The sequence below is a fragment of the Octodon degus genome, unplaced genomic scaffold (genome assembly GCF_000260255.1).
Source record: "Octodon degus isolate 3935 unplaced genomic scaffold, OctDeg1.0 scaffold00119, whole genome shotgun sequence".
Taxonomy (NCBI): domain Eukaryota; kingdom Metazoa; phylum Chordata; class Mammalia; order Rodentia; family Octodontidae; genus Octodon; species Octodon degus.
In genome coordinates, this window is record NW_004524695.1 from 471,297 (window position 1) to 477,035 (window position 5,739).

Here is a 5,739-nt window from a genome sequence, read left to right on the forward strand (position 1 = left end):
TACCTACCCTGGGCACGGTAGGAAAACCCAAAGACATAAATGGACTGAAGAAGTGTTTTCAAATAGTAGGTATGTTAGGAAGGTGACTTAATGTACAAATACAAATAAAAGTCACAAGGTAAAAAAAAAAAAAAAAAAAAAGCATACACTTAGCTGGACATGGTCTCACATGTGTAATCAAAAAGGGTATAGGAAATCCGTGCAGCTAATTTTATCAATTTAATGCAATCTCTACCTAAAATCAGTCAACATGTTTCCAAGAAAAGGCTATTATAAACCCTGCTGCACTCTGAAGATTTACAAATCAGAATAAAACATTACGTAGTTAAATGGATAGAAGAGCAAGCTCAGCCTGATTGACAAAACAACGGCTGCATTTCAACAAGGAAAGATACCACCTATTCCATTCTCCGTTCCTTCCCCCGTAGCAGGGGCTACGATTCCACCTCCACCTAGTCTCCCGGGTCCTCCTTTCCCTGGTATGATGCCAGCACCCTATACAGGAGGCCTTCTCATGATGGCAATGATGGACCCCCTCCTCCTAGGATGAAGCCTGTGGGACCTACTCCTGGAATAAGGCCACCTGTGGGAGGCCACATGCCAGTGATGCCTGGGCCTCCAACGATGCGACTGCCAGCTTGGCCCATGATGGTGCCCACTTAGCTAGGAATGACTCGACTGGACAGATAAAGTGAAGGAGCGGCCTCTCTGGCTCAGTTTTATATTATTTGTTCTGTTTTACCAGGGGATCATGGTGCTGTGACTCTGGGTGTTTATTTACTAACAGCATGAATGACAAGGAAGACTTGCTCCCCGTTCCTATCAAAGAATATTTTGAAGGGAGAACTGCAATAAAAGTGCAGAAAGTAGCTTAAATTGTATTGTGAAATGTGAAAATAAACTTATCAGCTCTTTTAGCTAAAAAAAAGTCAAGCATATTCACTGCCTCCACTGATTTTTTCACATGAAGCAAAAATTCATATGTGGCATTATAAGGCAAGAAAGAAAACTAAGTGACAGAAGGATTAAAATGGGGGAAAAATCATTATCCCCAGACAATAAAAGCACCTAGATGTGACATTTTAGAACTATGACAAGAACATCAACTGGAGGGGTTGGGGAGGTAGGGCTTGAGTTCAATCCCCATTATACCAAGAAAAAAAAAAATCAACTGGAGATATTAGTTTTTCTCAGTTTTATTGCCCACTAAAATGAAGTCAAAAGAGGATAAGAAAGTAAGTGATTTTCAATCAGAAACCACAGTATAAAGAAAAAGCTCTCAAAAAATTTTTTTCAAGTTCAGTATATAAATTGAATAAATGCATTTCACGGTGTTGAGGGAGGGAAACTTAAAAGACTTCAGACTATTGAAGCTTCCTGTTCTTGTAGTTTGCACTGCAAAAGTTGAAACTCCATCTTTCAATATTATACTAACTCAAGTAAAAAAATATTACTCTTGACTAATAGCTTGCTTGGCATGACATGTGTAGGATATCAGAGAAGCACTTTCTGGTTTGTCTGGTTCAGTGATGAAGGGTGACATGAGGGACCATACCTTCTCCCTCACACTAGATCTCTGACACTTCTTAGGTTGTGCTTCTTAGTTCTCATATTCTAGTTCCCTGTCTCTGTTCATTTCCTTTCATTCCTTTAGAGACAAAAATAATTAAACTCTGATCTAAACTATATTTTTATTAATTCCTGCACGTCAGATGTTTTGTGACTACACTGCAAAACTAATAAAGTTAATAGGTGCCTGAGCAAAATAAACTGTAAATGTATCAGAGTCTAAGTGAGTCATCTCAGTGACTCCTCTGCCTTGATTTTCTGGGTAAGGGAGCATACTTCAGTCTGACTCTAGCAACACTTTGCCTACAAAACAACTTCCCAAGAAAGTCCATGGAACCAGTGGGAACCTCTGAAAAGACAAATGCCACAACATCATTTTCACATGTGCCACCTACTTTCCGCGACTCTGTGCCTGTGGCTGTCAACACTGCTTCTAGAACTCTCCTGAGCAGATAAGAAGCAACAGATCAAAAAGGTTTGCAACCCAGGATGCTGTGGGGGTGGTAATGCCCTTTCATCTTTAGGATCAAGATACATCCCAGCTTTGAGGAACTGGATTTACGGACTCTGCCCTCCACTAGGGTGTGTCCATGTGCTTCACACCAACAGTGATGGGTCATGTGACATAATACTCAAATCAAATCTTTTAATTTAAACCAGGAGAGTCCTTGCTTTCCCTCTGTGACTAATGAATAAGATAAAGCCAGTTCTAACATACTGGATCTGGATTTAAAACATGCAGTAGTTACTACTTATTGAAAAGCCAAGATCCTATGAAATTTATTTCCACATGGCCAAAAGTATGGAAAAAAATGTATCCAAATATGAATTGTCCACTCTTTCTTGTGGTTTGATAGTTCCCTCCACATTTCAGTTGAATTTTGTCACAAGATGGTCTGAGCCTAGAGTTTACATGCTCTGCTTACCCTGTTAGCAGACCAGAGTCACTGTGGGGACTGTCTGTGAGTGACGCTTACCCGCTAGCACTGAATCATCAAAGATTCCACACTGGGGCGAGCCACCATCACTCCTTGTCCACAATATCCTGCTTCCTCCTCCCTTGTTCTGCCCTAGCCATTCAGTCAATTCTCCATGAAAGAGCCCGACATCATGTGAATATTTTACTAAACCTGCTCAAGCACTTTGCATCTCATCTCAGACTAAAAGCCAAAGTCAGGCTCTGCTAAGTGTTGCTGTCTGCTTGTTCTCACTGCCTCTCTGAAGTCCTCTCCGCCTACTGCCTGTACTCACTCCATACCAGCCATACCAGCATCACCTTTAAAGATTCTTGCATTTGCCAAACACTCCTGCCTCAGACCCTTTGTACACATGGCTCTGGTGACACAGGTCACATAATCTCCCAAGTACCTGATGTCTCCTTCCTTGTTTTTTTAATTCCCATTCTTACAGTATACTTGCCCTTGACCAAACTGTTAATAATTAAAACCTCCAAAGCAAGTGGGATGTTTCAATCTCATTTTTCTTCTTTTAATTTTTCCTACAGTGTTCACCATGTTCTAATATAACATGCACTTTAGTTACTTTAAGTACTGTATACATTGGGTTTAACTGTTCGAGAATGTAACTGCCGTGAGTACAAGGCTCTTTACACCTACTCAATGATTACCTCAGTCTCTAGAATAGTACTTTGAATATACTTGTTGAGTATTTACTGCATGAATTTATGAGCATATGTGGATCCTTGAGAAATCTCTGCAGGAAGAGAGGTCTTCAGCAGATAGCATGAATAAGTGTACAAACTCAGGATTATTTCTATCTTTTTTTTTTTTTTTAGGATTATTTGAGTTTTCAATTAGTTGCAGTACTAGGATCTTATTAGGGAGAAGAATGTCAGGTCTTCCCTCAGAGAAGAGGCTGCTACTCATGTATTTTGGCAGCACTTCATATGCTCCTTGTGACAAGGGAAAAGGTCTCAGCCCAACCGTGTCCAGTGCTTCAGGGCCCAGGCCCCTCCCACCCCCACTTCCACAAGCTCCCCTCTGTTTGCCAAGGCACCTGCCTTCACATGACAAGTCTCCAGAGGGCACAAAACAAACCTGGGATGAAAATCACCGTTTCCAGCTCCTGGCCAAGCAGAATGTTACTGATGGAACAGGTCATGTTCCTCACGGAAGAGTCTCTGATAATCACAACCATGGTGACTGTGAAGAGGCCATCTCTGTCCACAGTGCAGGCTTCCTCCAAGGAGGGAGTGACCTCACCATAGGGGTCCCTCCACACTGCGTGGGGTTCTGGATACCACCCTGCAGATGTGCACTCCAGCCAGAGGCCCCCGTCCTTGTGGCCCTTCATTTCTATGAGGGGCTTGGAGCCCAGGCCTGGGAAGGGAGAACAAGGGCTCAGGTAATCAATAGGGCAGTGTTAGCTCAGCCATCATGTCTTACAAAGTCAGCTCTTAATGGTGCAGCCACCAGGGAAAAGGAGGTGAACAGAGGAAGCACCCAGAGGAACTGAACACACACATACCAAACATTTCTGTAGGGCCCTTCTGGAAAGGAGACTAGAAATCAAGAGAGGGAGAAAGAAGCAGGAGGAGGAAAGATGAAGGGGAGGAAAGATTAAGGGAAGGAAGAACCTTGAGGTCGGGTAGGCCAGGAGACCAATATTCCAAATAAACCCGAGATTTCTTTCTTTCTTTTTTCTTTTTTTTTTTTTTTTTTTTTTTTTTTCTTTTTTAAGGTACTGCGGATTCAACTCAGGGCCCAGCACTTGCCATGCAGCCGCTTATTCTACTGAGCTATCTCCCCAGCCCATAAACCCGAGATTTCGAGAGCAAAGGATGGTCCCGATGCTGCCCTCCACAGCGCCACCTAGTGCACATGGTCTGCAAGTGCTTGATTTCGCTTCCTTCTGCCAGCCTCTTCCCAGTGGACCGAGCCTGAACAGGCATGCCCATGAATGCACGCCAGGGGCCGCAGCCCCCTGAAGCACAGAAACATGCTAGGCTGCCACAATCATAAATTGAGGTCAAAAGACACTGTGCTTCTCTTCTGGTTCAGAACTTCCTGTCACGGTTTCCTTCTCCTGTTCAAGCGAAATAAAGGAAACCATACAGAGCTGTTCAGCATAGGGGTGGCTACTTTTAGGAGTAAGGGTAAACCAATCACGCACAGCCAGCATCAGCCCAATTCAGAGAAGATGCCCAATTCACTAGGTTCCTGGTCTGTTAGGTGATTTTTGCATCACATATCCTATATAATACAACAGTCACCTATTGGAAAGGTCTCAATACACCTGAGATACTTAAAACAGCAATCTCCCCTTTTATTTTTTTGGAAGCGGGGGTGGGGGTGGGGTCGGGGGGACCCGGAATTGAACTCAGGCCCTTGCGCTTGCCAGGGAAACGCTTATTCTACTGAGCCATCTCCCTGGCTAGCAGCCTCTCCTTATGAATGTTAACAAAAACTTCCTTACAAATCATACCAATTGAAATCTTTTAACTTTATTCTATCTTTAAAAGAGCCTTCAATTAAAAAGTATAAATACTACAGGAGATTGAATCAGGGAGATGACAAATTCAAGGATAGTCTCTGGAGTTCTTGGTTAGACCTTGTATCAAAAAGCAGGGGCAGGAACATACATCAGCGTTAGAGGATTTGCTTAGTATGCCTGAGGTCCAGGGTTCAATACTTAGTGTTGTTTTCACTGTACTTTTTTGAATTGTGTTTTAGGGCAGATTTATTTTTTGTTTTTGGTGCCAAAACTGATCCCAGGGCTTCCAGCTTGCTAGGCTAGTGTTCTGTTGCTGAGCCAAATCCCCAGCCCCCAAAACCCAGTATTGTGAAGAAAAACATAAAGGTTAACATGGTAAATTCAATATTATGTGTTTATTACAATAAAAATAAACAATAACAAGAGAATGCTGGGTATTTAAACAAGCTGCAGGTGCATGATCTTGAGCTATTTCTATTCCTGAGCCTCATGTCTACTGATTATCTACACTTTTAGGGAGTAGTTCCTTTGTTAAGCATACAAATTATTTGTACTAAATTCAGAAAATTAAAACATATTCACTGGGCCAAAGAGGAAAGTGATCGATGACGTAGAGTGTGCCTAAGGAGAGTCACATGGGGAGAAGACACTTTCAGGCTTTCACAGAGAGCACATTGGCCAAGCAATGGCCGTGACTCATCCACATGGCTGCACTGA